Source organism: Parasteatoda tepidariorum, chromosome 4 (assembly GCF_982258835.1).
Source record: "Parasteatoda tepidariorum strain Cologne lab strain chromosome 4, Ptep-v5.0, whole genome shotgun sequence".
NCBI classification, from domain to species: domain Eukaryota; kingdom Metazoa; phylum Arthropoda; class Arachnida; order Araneae; family Theridiidae; genus Parasteatoda; species Parasteatoda tepidariorum.
In genome coordinates, this window is record NC_141758.1 from 119,968,512 (window position 1) to 119,984,994 (window position 16,483).

General features: G+C 25.1%; 1 long non-coding RNA gene across 2 annotated transcripts; it reads right to left on the reverse strand.

Annotated features, from left to right (window-relative positions):
- Nucleotides 1-3,453: 3,453 nt before the first annotated feature.
- LOC147812656 (uncharacterized) lies at nucleotides 3,454-14,133 on the reverse strand. Of its 2 annotated transcripts, none has more exons than XR_015433345.1 (5): nucleotides 13,930-14,133; nucleotides 9,481-9,576; nucleotides 7,676-7,735; nucleotides 5,673-5,757; nucleotides 3,454-3,568 (listed from the first exon to the last, which is right to left on the reverse strand). It is a non-coding gene; the product is annotated as an uncharacterized LOC147812656 (long non-coding RNA). The 2 variants fall into 2 exon arrangements; XR_015433346.1 differs by having other exon boundaries at nucleotides 5,685-5,757; nucleotides 13,930-14,130.
- Between the last annotated feature and the right edge of the window lie 2,350 nt (nucleotides 14,134-16,483).

A 16,483-nucleotide genomic window follows, 5' to 3' on the forward strand; every position in this document is an offset into this window, starting at 1 on the left:
TGAAAATCAAAAAGCATGAAAGATTTCATTCTAATTTTATTTTTTACATAGAAAGAGTTTATTTCACTCTAAAACACCGAAATTATTTTCCAGCCAACCTAATAGCGAAATAAATAGTTTTAAGGGGTTCCAAGAATTTTCGCAGAGTCTTTTTTTTTTTTTTTTTAAATGTTGGCCGCTAGAATCTAGGCATTGGAAAGTTGGGCCATAATTTAAAAACTTTCTAGGTTATAAAATGTGCTTCATACAAGTAAACGATAAAAATCTGCTCCCAATAAAAGGTCTATTAAAAAGCTTATATCATTGTTTTAAACTCTAAAATTATTTTAATATATTAAGTATAGTCTTTATTTAACTTAATATTAAAAATTATAACTTAAGTTTAAATTAGTTTAAGAGATGAGAAACTACAAAAATAATAGAATCTTCTAAAGAAAAGTTATATTAAAACCACAAAATTTAAGAACAATATTTTAAAACTGCAACAATTTATTTAACTATTTTTTTTTTAATATTTCAACAAAATCCAGGCAATGTCAGAAGTTTAGGATGTTTCACCTTTTAGGGGGTAACAAATGTGTTACTCGACTCTTCTTTTTTTCCTTTAAGTGAAGTTTCTTTCATTGTTATTACTCTTCTTATATTTTAAAGTAAAAAATTAATTTGATTAAAAATATTAATTTGATTATAAATTATACATTGCAAATTGATTTGAACTAAACTAAAAAACAAACCATTGAACTTATAAATGGAGAAACAGATCCTAGGTTCTCAAAATTTATATGACTAGATTCTACCAGCTTAACAACACATTCCTACTAGATTAACAACGTGTGATTCATATTTCTCCAATAAAAGCATTTTTTTTAGTTCAACAAGTTCAGAATAAAATTCATTATCAATTTATTTTGTCACTACTGAAAAAGCTAATCTACAAAGTGTGTATGGCCTATAAAAAATTATTAGGTATAATCGAAGCTAGTACACAAAAGAAATGCTAAGAAAAGCTTTTAGAAAAAATTACAAAACCAGTGTACTATTAACACAGTAAGACAGATATTATATACACTATGTGTTCTAAATTAGACTGATTGTATTCAAAAAAAAGTTTTAAAATTCCAAAACTTATAAGAAGAAAAAGTTTATAATAATCAAACAATTTAATCAATTTAAACAATTTAATTTATATGTAGATACCCTGTATATTTGAACTTTGGCAACTTCATATACAAAAGTGCAACTAGTCATTTTTAGGTATCTGGAAAAAAAGGAAACTAATAAGTTGGGAACCACTGAAACTGGTTTCTAGCATTCTAGGACTCAATCTTAATGGTTCAAGGAAGTGACCTCAAATATGACTAATTAGTACAGACGATATTTTAAGTTATGAAATCAGACACAGAAATGTACTTTCTCTAAATAAACATGCCTTTTTTATTTCTGATCCTTAAAATACAGAGGATAGCTGCAATCTAGAAAACACGATCCCCATAGTTTGGTGAGGAGAGTGGTCCAAAATTTGGACCCCTTAATTTAAACTTTACTTTTTGTGTATTTTGCCTATCTTGAGAAATTCCAAAGCAAATTGAAAAAAACATTGCACACAATTATAAAATGTGTTTATCCAAAGATGATTCCACGAAAAAAATAACTTTTAATAAATATTTTTTTAAAAATTCTTATTTTATATAATATTAGCCAAAAAAAATTTGAATTGTAAGATATGCAATTTCTTATATCAACTTATAGAATGTAATTTAACATTACAAAATACAAAATTTCAGCAAAATTGGTTTAATAGTTCATGAAAAACAGAATTTTAAACATCTGGCTTTTTTTAAATTCACGGCTACAAACACGTAAGATAGTCCTTAATTAACATTAAAAGTAGAATACAACACAAAATGTTGCACCTAATACTACCAACAATTCAATTCTATGACTACGAGTAGAAATGAATTTGCAAGAGCCATATTTCTCCCACTATAAAGGGAATAAAAGGTACAATTAAATTAAAAGTTAAAACTGTTTTACTGTGTTATTAAAGACTCTTTCATAGAAAGAATTGAAAACAGAAAAGTTAAAAGGTAGAAAACTAATAAATTTGTGAAAACATAAAAAATATTGATTTATTTAAACAGATTAAGAAGTTAGAAGTAAGAGGTAGTGAAACTAAAAACCAGGAAACATAAATAAACAAATAAGAGGATAATTGTACCTCTCCTTGATACACTTTAAAATATGCATATAGATTTACAGATTTAAGGCCAACTTATGAAATATTAATATAAACTTTTTAGTAAATTTATTTATTGAACAGTAAATTCCTAATCTTTCGTTAACTATAAAGGATTAAATATTACAACCATGGTCACCTGAAAAGAAAGTCAATTAATAGTAAGAACATGATTAAAGAAAACGTACTTGATACTAGTAGTAGTAATATGAATATCAAATCATTTTCAAATTGAACTTATTAATCATTCATAATAAAAGAAGTTATGAAATTCATGTAAAATGTATGTACTAAAAAGAAAAATAAAAGTAAAAAAATAACTTTTAATTATACACTGTATCACAAAATATATATAAATCAGATGCAATTATTTACAAAAACCTGAAGTTTAATAAATTAAACTGAGTTATTTATTAAAAAAAGGTTGTTAATAGCTGATTTATACATAAAAGTGATATATTTATCAAGAAAAACATCAATAAGATTTGATAAATTAATATCAAAACATATAGAAGCATCAATTATTTATAAAGTACTAATATATTAAAAACCCAAATTGATATTTAAATTAAGATAAGTATTTACCTGGATAATTATAAAGACACAGAAATACCTTTTTTTCATTAAGATTTATAAAAAAATTATTTTAAAAATTATAACTATTTCATTAAAATATGTCGTTTAGTATTCACAGTTGAGTAAAGTTACATAACCAAATTTTTTTTAAAAAAATACGAAGTTAAAGAATTTTGCTTCAACTGTGTAATTAAAAATATTACAAAATATATATTGTACTCTTTCAATGTATGCTCTGTTACAATTTTCATACAAAAATGTTTATCATTTCAAAGTTATTCATAAATTAAATTAGAAAACATGGTACATGTATATTAAGCTTAGTTTTTAAAAAAAAATCTTTACTTGAAGAGAGAACAATTATGTCATTGTCCTAAGTTTTAAAAAAAATTATAACTTTCATATTTAAAGGAGACCATAAATAATTCCCAAAATAAAGAATAACTGAATTAAATACACAATCGAAATAAAAAAAAACATCAAATAAGGAAATAATTAAGTAAACTAAAAATCCTTAAAGTTAAACAATAAGTCAAATAATGCATTCTCAATCATAGTATAAAATGCAAATGGCATGCATTAAAAATTCTACAAAACCTAAAAAAGGGAAAAAAATAAAAAGTTAATAAAATATACTTGATATTTGATATTATTTCCCTAACCACAGCATAGTTCTCATTGTTCTGTTGCAAAAGATCGACACATAATTCAGCTAAATGTATCTCCAGTTTCTTTCCAGGTGACCCATCTCTGATTCTATGATATAATAATAAAATATATCATTAAATACATTCATAACAATTATATAATGAAAAACTATAATTAATTTTTTCTTGCTAGAATAAGCTACTGAATCATACATATGTAAATGACACTAAGCTGTTTCATATTAAACCAGATGTTAAATATGAATTAATTCTTAAACTGCTAAGCTACTATGCTACTAATCCTTCAACTGATTGGTAGATTATTTCCATTAAGTAACATATAAGAAAAACTGCATTCCGTGCACCAAAGTAAAGGGGTTGTCAGCAGTTAGATGGTTTTTTTAAAAAATACTGCAATATTTTAAATTTTAAAGAATACATTCAAAAGCTTTTTAAAAACGCAAAAAAAAAGAACATTTAATTAACTGTAGAGTTTGCTAATAAGGGAACCTAAATTGGCTTTACTGTACCAAAGGTAAATGACATAACAAACTCAAAATAAGTGTTGATTCAGTATTGTAAATGATGTCTGGAAAAGAAGAAAAAAATTTAAGAAAACGGAGAAGAAAAATTAAATTCACTTGTTTTCAAGAAATCTATGTTTATCTGAAGAAATGAGAAAGTTAAAAAGCATATTATTTGCAAAATAACAAAATCTGTGATATTTCGTGAAAATATTGATGTCCTTGATTAATCACAAAAATATGTATATAAAATATTTTCTTGATTGAATCCAAAAAGCGAACAACAAATTCATATTAATATTAGAACATTAAAGTATAAATGTACATAGAAGTAGAAATTAAGATTTAGTCACTGGTCCAAAGGACCAATAACTAAAAGAACTGAAATAATCGATAAAAAAAAGCAATCGAAGCTCCCAGACTGCTTTTGGCCAGATTCTCAACTGGTCACCTAAAATGTCTAACATTCGAACGTGGCTCAAAAATTTACCAGACTTGTAAAAAATGCTGCATCCAACCAGCATCACCGACACATATATTTGATTGTGTCGGACTGTCCAGGACGGACTTAATTTCCGATCCCCTTCTGGTCATCAACTTTTTGGCAGCAAACTACTTTTGGGAGTTGACCTGACTAATGTCAGATCTATGAGGATAAGCAACAACAACAACTGAAATAATACCATAACAGCGAAACATCCCTTAACATTGATTGCTAGTTTAAAAACACTGACTATTTATTTTATAATGGTCTAAGTCATATTTAAGTCACCACTCATTTTGAGCTCTATAAATATCTATACACACAAATTGAAACATGTTAAAGAAGTACCCTTTTAAAAAGCTTTAAATTACCATTTAGACCTCTATTTCCACATACTAAATTAACACTTTTAAAAAGTTTTATTTTTAACTGTTGCAAATTTTCGTTTTAAAGTATGAAAAATCAATCAAAGAAAAGATACAAGTTTTTAGAAATGAAATACAGCGTGGCAAAACTCTCTCGATACTGGGGGAAAAGTTTTAGATGGTCTTAAATGTATGGTCACTTTTCTCATTGACCTTTACACTCAATTCAGAAAAACATGTGTTATGAAAAGTGTAGAGAGAATAAGTCATCAAAATAGTTCATCAAATAAGCGGGGGTATTGTATGAGCAGAGCATGAAGAAATAAGTAGAAAGGAAAGTTATAGAAATTCTTAGTTTATTTGATGTTATAAAAGGTTTAGAAAGATACTAAAAACTTGGACAGTTTTCCACAATATATTACTTAGAAAAATAAGAAACTATAAATTCTACTTTATTTCTTTTAGAAGAGACACTTAAGTACATATTTCCTTCATGAATGTTTAAGTCCGTAATATAAACATTAAATTTTATAAACACAGTATGGGTAAGATATTATAACTTCTGTCTACTCAATTAAAAGCTCTTCCTTTACCATGAAAAACTCTTTTATCAGGTTTAACTGTTGCAAATATAAAAAGCAACTAACTGACTAATTTTAGCTGTAATGTTAAAAAAAGATTAGAACTGGAACTGCCTAAGAAAAAAATGTGTCAAACTATTATTAGAAAAAAATGCCTATGCACATTATATATTTTAAATGACCATTACACGCAGTTACATAAACGCAACACAAAAAGGAATAACAGGAATAATACAAATTTAAAGCTCAATTAGCATACTCTAAAGTTTACCGTGTTCTTCAGGAGATTGTTGTTGCTGCTGTTGTTTGTCCACTTCAGTTCCTACACAAAGTCAATTGCAGCACTAAAAGAAAAGGAACAAACGAAAAGAATAAAGAAATAATTGCACTAACACAAATTATAACGAAGATATACACGCAGATCAGTAATGACTGAAGGTTGAAAATTAACATTCCGGATGCAGTTTAAAAATTAGTAAGTTGTTTAAAGTAATAATTATCATTTAAAAGAAAGATCAAAAACACTATAATATTATATAAATATTAATTTTTATTTATAATAATGAATATGTAAAATGTTTTACTTTACTTTCTTATACTTTCTTTACTTATACTTTTCAAAACATTTTATTTTATACTTCTTATTTAATTTATTTCATAGTATTTTAGCAAATAAGCAGTCTTTAAATCCCCTAGTGCAGGACATGACATAAACTGCTTGGTTTCAAATGCAAAAACCACCAAGCAATGACAATTCTATTTTGAGAAAGAGAGATAGGCCAAAAGGAATACTTTCTCAAGTTTTAAAGCATGTTGTGACACTTCTTTATTCTTTTCTTCCATTTTGGTTTAGATAAATTACTGATTTAATTCTGCAAATTTAATTTTGCTTTAACTAGAATAGAAACATCTGTATTCTTCACAATTATATCCTAATTTTGTTATAACAATTAAAAAGGACATTTTTGAAGAAAGAAAAAAAAATGAATAAAGCATAGATGAAAGATGACATTACCTCTGTTGGATGAATAGATCAATTTGATTGACAAAATTTTTATGTATTATTCCCATATTTTTAAACGCAAATAGTTATTTAGTTATAAATTGTAAAAGATTTTTTTTATATATAATTTAGTTTTTATATATATAATTTATAAAAAAATACATTTAAAGTAAGAAAGGTTTATTTAATTCTAAAAAAAAACTTTTCTTTGAATTAATTATCACTAGCTTAACTAGCTTCAAAAATTAAAATGATTGTCAGATCACATCAGCAATATTTTTTAAATTTTTTTGTTGCATATTTTTGCTTCAAGAAAAATACTTGTGAAGCATTTTACCGAACCTAAGTATTTTTCACCAAAAAACACATAAAAATAAAATAAAGCACTGAAAGCAATAGCACTGAAAAAAAAGTGAAAAAGCCATTAACTTTATCATATTTCAATCCTATCTTGATGAAATAAAGTAGACCTGATACATGCATAAACACATTTTTGACCTTTTAATATGAAAATATACAGTACACACACTAATATTTCTAAATTTAAACAGACAAAACTCACTTTAGAAAAATAAAATATTTCAATGGAAAGAACTATTCACTACTATTGTATGTCTTGGTGCATAAGTCAACTTTTCCTAAAATTTTACAAAAATCAAAGGGTCGACTTATACATTGGTATAGTTCATTAACCAGGAGTTGACACTTGGCTCCGCCTTCATCAAGTGGTTTTCTGACGATACTATTTCGCTATTTTGGGGAAAAGGATGTGAACAATCCTGAACAAGGTTGCTATTTGGTAATCGTATGAGGAACATATTTATTTTGCAATCTTCATGTGGATTATTTTAACATTAAATATTTCCTAAATTTGATGATATTTTTGAAAAGTTTGTCCTTTTTGAAGCATTTTGCTGGGAAAACAGCAGTTTTTAAATTTAAAAGATATTTAATTAGCTAGAGTAAGGAAACGTATAATTACTAAGTAAAGAAAAGTATAATAGCAGATGATAAAGAGAAGTAAGAGACTGAAAAAGAATTCACTGTTTGCTCCTTTCAATACACAATTTACTCCTTTCAAAAACTATTTTTACTATGTTATATAGAATTCTGCATTTTCTCTCATATTTTCTTTACATATATAGGTTTTTTAAAAAACAATTCCTTAAAATACATTCTGAAAATTTAAGATTAAGAAAAGTTAATTTATTTAAGAGTATTTCAAAAAATATAACACAATTCAAACTTTTAAAACCTACCATAAACCTACAAGTGCAGATTTAAGTGCACCATCTGGTCGACCAAAGGGGAAGCAATGCCTAAACATGAAAAAAAAAAGTTAATTAGCCAAAAGATAGAAAAACATATGTTATATAGCAAAATGCATTTTGATTTAAAAGAAAAATGCCCTGCGACCTCTCTAGCATTAATATCTTTCTACAACATACTTTTATTATTAATTAATATACATATTAGTAATTAAATTTAAAGTAACAGAAACATTGTATTTACAAAGAAAAAAAACCCTATTTCGGTATAATAAAATAATATGTATTTTTTTTAAAATGAATATGTAATATTTTTTATTCTAATATCATGGGCGATATTCTCAAACTTTGTGAGAATTAAACACACCAATTATTTCGTTTTTCGCACTTCGTAAGTCATCAACTCCTAAAAAAAAATATAATTGAAAATAGTAAAGAAAGAGAAAACCAATTTTTCCCCCAAATAAGAATAAAAAGATCATGAGCATTTCTTTTCCTCTGATGAGTGAAAAAGGCATCGTTTTAATATAATTGTGGAGGCAAAAAATATTTCAAATTTTTCGCTCAATATTCTTTATTTTTCATTCTTCTCAAATAAGAATCGAAAAATTACGATCATTTCATTTCCCTCCGATGCGTGAAAAAAGCATCTTTTAAATATAATTTTAGAGGGAAAAAAAATTCCAAAATTTTTGCAGAAAAGAAAACCTAACATTTTTACTTTCCAAAGGAAAATTCTTGCTGCAAGAACTCTGCAACATTCTGCGACAATGTCACCGTGAATCTGCCATGGAGGGCAAATGAATGCTACATAGCTATATTTGCAACATAATTGAAATTCTGTAAGAACATTTGAAGATGCTCTACTATGTTATTAAGAAAAAAAAATTTTATCAGCTTCAGAAAATAAATCAACAAAGCAAAATATGAAAACTAATATTTTTCGCAAAGATTATTAGAAGATCATATATCATAGAATATCAAAGAAGTTATTGGTGAAATATAACAAGGTAGGCTTAGTTTCACAAATAGTTAAGGAGAGTTAAATGCAGGGAAAAAAAATTTCTTTTCAAAGTCTATAGCTTTACATAGTTATTCAACAGAATATTTATCACACAGTAGAGGATTAATTTCACATTGATGGTTAGTTTTTTAAACTGATTGGAGCAACTATATTGTTCACAGTAAATAAAAAAAAATTTTAATAAAAAGATTTACTTCCTCAATTGCTTAAATAGCATAAATAATATAGGAGCAATCCTTTAAATGTTAATTGCGAAAAATACTTAAAAACAGCAAATTACTGAATAAAATATTAATTATTTAAATAACTTAATGTAAGCAAAATAATATTAAAAAACTCCTAAAAATGAAATAATAAAATGGCAATGTCCTGAAATGATGAATATTTATAAACTAAAGTTAAAAAATGAAAGGAAAAAAAGATAGTTTATTTCAAGTCAAATTGAAAAAAAAATTAAACGCATCATTAAAATGAATATTACAAGCATAAATTAAAACTTTAGCATTTAATTGCACACACTAAACTACAAAATAAAAAAATGTAAACAATATTTTAAATTTTAAAAAAAAGTTGAGTTAAGAGTAGAGCTTCAAAAAATTGCCCATACTGCACCAAATGTAAACAATATTTGCTTCAGGTAAACTGATAAAAGTTTGCTATTAACTAAGTCTAGAGCGAAAAAAATTGAGCTGGGGTGCATTAGAAACAACCTCTAAGAGGATAACCAAAAGTTAAGAAAACAAAATTATGAAGAAAAGAGCAATATATTTACCTAAAACGAGTAATTTGGTTTTTGAGAAGTATTCTTAATTGTTCCTTAATTTCCGCAAAACTATCTTTTTCTTCAACAGTCCCAGATCCAATACCGCTTGATAGATAGAAAAGAACTTTTACTTTTTCAGAATATTATTTCCGTAAAGCACATGCAATATTATAATAAAATTAATATACTAAATTATTTATAATATACATAAACTTGTTCTTAACACTGATACAATCTTTATAATAATCTATGAAGTTTATTTAAAAATGGTTTTAACTTGCTTCTAAGTTTCAATTAAAAAATTAATTTTAAAAAAATATTGTTTCGTATTAATTTTTATCAAGCATCATTCATATAAAGTAAATGATAAATTAAAAAAAATTTGATAATTAGAGAAATGTTTAAAACAAAAATACAGTTTGAATAAAAAAAATTTTTAGATCTTTATTAATATGTAATTTATACATTCATGTCTCACTGCTTCATACAATTTAAGCTTTCTAAAATAATTTTGTTTTGACATTAATTTAGACACTGAACAAACCATCCAAACGTAATGCATAAGTAGAAAAATTAACTTTTATAATATAATTTTTTTTTTTACTTTCATGTAAAGTATTGAATGATAATGCAAATTTTAAATCAGATAGAAAATTATGCTACAATACAGAGCCCGTTATCCGGAAATCAGAAAACCGGAACAAAATTCTATAAATCGCCATTTTTAAAAATAAAAAAAAATTTTCCTCATAAGATTTTAGGATTTTTCCTTCGTTTTTAAAAGATGTTTACCTTACCATCATTTTGGAAATAATCATTAGTGTGTTACTTCATCGTTTTTTCCTCTTTTTAAGATTATTTCCATATATACATATATATATTTTTTAGTCGGGTTTAACAATAAAAAACGGCTTTTTGTAGGGATTCAGAAAACCAGAAAAATCAGTTATCCGGAATAGCGATGGTCCCGATCGTTCCGGATAATCGGTTCCCTACTGCATTATGAATGTAAATTATTTATCTTTCTTGAGATGATTTTCTATTTTTACCACCTATTTCTAAATCAGTTTTCAATATTTAATAAATTAGCACAATAAAACTTAGTTGCAAAAAAAAGTTTAATTAGTTGAACCACTTTTCAAATAAACTTAGTTAAACTTTTTGCAAAAAATTTGTCTTATTGTAAGTTACACCACAATTGTTTTCTACTACTAACTTATACAACTAAAACATTTTATTTTACAAATATCTTAGTAACTTTAAAAGCCATAAATGTTGGGGGGGGGGAATATGAAAATTGCAGATTTTTCAGGTCATTAGTCGTTTTTAGCTAAATAAAATCTATGAAATAACTTTAATTAGCTTCTGAATAATTTTGTATTTCTGGAGAAAAAAATTCACTTTAGACTAAGTTAGCATTCAATTTATGGATTATAGAATTTTTTAAAAAAAGTTATTACAAAAGTGGTTAAAATAAATAAAAATAAAAAACATAGCAGGATCTTCAGCAATTTATTATATGCTACTATTCTAATAAACCAATATAATGCCTACATTTTTGAAAAACTCTAAGCAGACCCATGCCTTAATATCAAACAAATATAATATCATTTAAGTTAATTTTATTATGTAAAAATTATAGGATTAAGAAAATAACTAGTCATTTCTCATAAATGTAAGCATTTACTATACAAGAAAACTTTTTCCAGCTGTAACTTTTAACTTTACGAAATAAATACTTTAAAAAATACTTTACAAAATTTAAATTATGCATAATTAAGATCAACAATAAATGATCAACTCTAATACTCATATCCGGTATTAGCTAATGATAAATATATATTTTACTACAATAACATTAATCACAAAACAATAGTCATATATACATCTAAACACACAGCATAAATATTTAAAATAACTGAAATATTTACAAAAATTAAATTTAATAATTTTAATGTACAAAACCCACCACAAAAGAACTAAAATGCTTTAAAGCAATGCATTTATTAAATTTGTAGTGCAATAAAAAAAGAGAATTTGATTGTAGAATCCTAATACACTTTTCACTTTCAATATTTTTATTCACACAAAAGCACTATTAAATTGGTATAGTTTATTTATCATATTTGTTTTTGAAGATCTGAACATTAAAAAAATTTTTACATAGATTTAGGAAAGGAACAAAGCAATCTTTTTTTCAAAATTTTAAGCCAGGAACTTCTTAGGGGAAAATAAATACTTCAGTTTTTGTAACAACATGGATGGTTAACTGATTGCTCTGTAATTTCAGACTGATCTATCTCAAAATTCTTCAATAAATTTTTTTAATCATAAAAAATATATTTTTAATAAAATTTAACTAATCATCTGTTTACTTAATACCTACACCAAGGAAAAGGAAGTAATTTTACATAAAATACAGAAAGGGTGACCGTTTCAACCTTTACAATAACCATTCATAAGATTTTTTCAAGTTTTACAGATTTAATCAGGTCATAAATCATGAATTGAACTTAAAATATTACAACTCTTAAAAAATTATATTTAGAACATTAATTTGTTTTTTACTCCATTTCAATTGTTGAAAAAGTCTGAAAAACTATTGCTGATAAAGAAAAATCATACAAAAAATTAATTCAATGTTCGAAAATCGGTAGGATGTCCTATACTCTAGGCTTGGGTGCAAAATTATAATCAAATATAATTATAAAAAATATAAACCAAAATTGATGTCTTTTTTTTCCTTGCCACTAACACCATCCGTGTTTAGCTTTATATGGTTAACAAACCATATAATAATTATTAAAATGGCTTGACATAAATAGTTATATTCACAATAAAAAGAAATAAAAACTGGCTGGAAAACATTGATAGTGTATAAACTTAAAAGTGTGTGCATTAAAATTTGGTATGTAATTCAGCAGATAAAAGGGAGAAAGTGGTGCAATCAGGTGGTCAGAAGAAATAAAACAGCAATCATAAAATAAATACAGAATTAACATGTTAATAATAATAAGCAACAAGTTATATCAGTTTAATGATGATTAAAAAGTGGATGCTTTAAAAAAAGTTTTGCTTTTCATTCCATAATTTAAATCATTTACATCAACACATTCCACAAATTGTCAAAACAATTAAAATTAATTGTTAGTCATTAAATCTGCTATTAGAAATAAGACTTTCAAAAGTTCCAAATTTTATTCCACGCAGAAAAAAGTTTTTTCACTCCCCCTAAGCTACATTTTGCAAAGAAAACATATTATACATGAAATCCAAATGATGTCAAACTTAATCTCAATGATGCACAGCAAAACATTTAAAAACTAAACCAAGCTTTATTCTTAAATAAATCACATAAATTTTGAAAAACTAACAATATAATCACAAGTTTGAAAAAAAGCAGCAATATAAATTAAATACAAATTGAACTTTTCTAAGTAAGCATCATATTTCTACATTCTAAATTACTCTATTAAGGAAAAAGAAATACTAACGAAATATAAGTGCCTAAAAAATGTAAACGATTTTAACTGGAAGTGGAACTGACAAGAAAGTTGCAAGAATTTTACTGCAATTCATCAAGTTTAAAATGCTTCTTTTTACAATATAAAATGTTAAAAATAAATTAAATTAAGATTTTAAAAAAATCATACTTTTAATTAAGTTTATTGTTATTTGTCTAGATCATAAAATGTTAAAATAATGTTCATCATTTTTTATCGAAGAAATCACAAAAATGGATTGTGTAAGAAAGAAAAATAATTTTTCAGGATGATTCTAAAGCTAACATAAATGTTTTAGGTTAAACTAAAGCATGGCATCAGCTTTTAAATAAATTTAGATTTTTAAAAACAATCTTGCAATCAAAGTACTTACTAAAATTTACTTAACATGTTAGCTTTACTATACTAACAAAGTATAAATCTAAAGAACTACAAAATTATCAAAGTTTTAATAGGCTAAATAGTTTTTTTTTTTCCTCTCTTAATATTTAAACTAGAGATGTATCCAAAAAAAAAAAAAAAGAACGCACAGTTCAACTAAAACTTTTCTAAAAATAGATTGTTTCTTAAAAGTACATAAATTGTTTATATTGTTAATTGTACTTAAATGGAAATTTTTTTTTCTTCTTGAGCACGTATAATCGATTAATGAGCCACAATAGAAAAGAATACAATATAAAGAAAATGAGCTGTTAATTGAAAAAACTAATGTATAAACATTATCAACAATGATAATTTTGGAATACATTTATTGGTGTTGATAATTTTTTTAAAGGAAAAAAAAACATTATTAATTAGAATGTTGTGTAGTATCATAACTTTAATTCCTAAACTTAAATTAAATACATTATTTTATCAGATTTCAAACGATAATAATAACATGAAATTATTATATCAGAAAAAAGTATTTTTGTTTTTACCCAAAAAATAAAATAAACTGAAGTAAAACTTTTACCAATTTCTTTTGCTTTTTTGCTCTCTTTACAATAAATACTAAGCAGAAAACATCCTATGGAATGGGCTGCGGTATGCACGCATAACAGCTTCCAAGATTTCCGGTGTGGAGTATTGGTAGAAACAATTATGGGAGCATACCCTGTAAAATACACAGATGCAATGAAAAAAAGGCAGAAACTGGAGAATGCTGTTCCAAAACAACTAAGCAAATAAAAAAATATAAAACTTTACAGATATGAACAAATGATATTTTCCAAGTATCCATTCATAATAGCATCAGCAGATGTCATTAATGAAGAATTCATAGTTTAAATCAAATGACCCACTTCATCGAAAACTGATTACAAACTACGTTACTAATGGATTGATAAGGAACAAGTACTTGGCATACTCCAAATTTATATGAATAAAAGGCAAAAGGGGATATTTTGTATCCAGATCCCAACTTTGAACAAAACAAATAAATTTTTATTTGAAGTCTTTATTAAAAAAAACTGGAAAGTTCATGTTTTGGAAAAAAGCAATTATTCCTTTAATCAAACAAAAATTTTATTGAACTTTAATTTGTTTATTATTTCTATTTATGTATTTTCTTGAAATAAAAAATGTGGGTGGTCAAAATTTAAAATAATTGTTTTTATAAAATATTTCACTTAAACAGAGATAAAAAATTTTTTTTAATGAATCAAAAATTATTTCCATGTTAGATTCTGATAAAATAAACCAGATTAACAGGTTGTGTTTTAAAAACATTCCAGAATACCTAATAATGTTATAATTATAATAATTTCTTTTTTAAATTATCAATTACATAAGAACCCAAGGCAGCCTCAGAAAGGCATAAGTTCTGGGTATATTTATCAAAGGGCTAAATTAGCTAGCTTTGTCTAGTTATGTAAATTTATTTATGCTAATTTTTTTTATTTAGCCAAAAATAGAACTAGAGTATCCAATAAGAGGAAAATTATCACTTTAAAGTACTACACTTAAAATAGAGTATATTTAATTAAATTATATTTTGATGATAATTAAAAAAAATAAGATAAAATTTTTTACAAAAAATTTAAATTAATCTTGATTTTAAATTTAATATGGTTTAATACGTTTTGACGAGAATACAACAACAAATTTTAAGAGGCGGAGGAGAATCTTAGACCTTAGACTTAGAGGTTGGTTTCGGTGTATCATCTGGCAACCCCCTTGGACAAAAATATGACGGCAGCGCATGCGCTCTTGGATATTGTCATCACTCTTTTCAATACAGGCACTCTAGTAATAAGTACATCAAGGGTTTATTACCCATAAAATAATAGAAATATATAACTGAACACACATTTATTACATCAAAACTAGCAATATATGTGTTTTTTATCTCATTCTTCTGGCATAATTTTTTTAAATGATTTTTGTATATTTAACCTAAATCTAAAAAAAAAAAGTGTGTCCCCACCCCCCAAAAAAAGAAAAGAAAATGTTCCTTAAAAGGGTATTTTCAGACAGAAATAAAAATTCACTTTTTTCTACTGTCCTTTCTTTATCAATGATTACTACATTCTAAGGGTTTTCGACTATCCATTTATCATTATTTTGTCTAATCTTCCAACCTGGTTTAAGTAATTAAATAAAAAACAGAATTCACAGTATTGTTGCTTCATAATTATTAAAAAATGTGAAAAACACAGAAGGGTGCTATTTAATAAATTACTAAAAAAGAGAGGTAGATTCTATGAAATACAGTAATTCGATGTTGTAAATCTGATTATCAAAAAATTATTTTATAAAACATATTTTAAAGAAATTTTTTAAAAAATAAAAAAACTATGTTTAATTTCAGTAGCATTATCAAAAAAGTAAGTATTATTGGAATACATCAATAAATTAGTCATAAAAATAATAAACTTCAATTATTCAACTTAGCAAATAAAACTTAGTTTTAAAAAATCAAAAATTTGTCTCTTTCAACAAAAATAAAGTTAGCTGAATAAACTTTTATTTACAAGAATTTTTGACTGAGAACAATTTAAACAATTACATAGCTGTTAGTAGTATACAAGGTGTGACAAAACTAATGGTTTCAACTATAAAGGGTAAAAGAATTTACCAAAGCAAAAGACTTTCAACATAAAAATGTGGGCTCAAAAACCAATGGGCAATATGAAAGAAGGTCTTTCATGAGAAGAAAGGAAAATATAGTAAACAAATTTTTTTATTCCAGATTGTCAAGAAATTTTGGATTGGTAATGGTTAGGAATATTTATTGGCAAAAGCTTATTTTTTCCAGGACATTGAAGTTTGTTTGGACACTGTTTAAGAAAAAAACCGAACCAAATTTAATGAAATGGGTGATACTAAAAATAGCCATACACTTGTTTAGCAATCTGTTACTACATAAACATATTTGAATTGAAATAAATTACAATTTAATATAATAACAGAAATATAATTTTTTTACATTTCTTTTTTTAAATAACTATACTTGTATTATTAAAGTTTCAAACAAAATTATAAAACCTATTATAATATCGAATTTAAGAGTTGGTTTGAATTTAAGA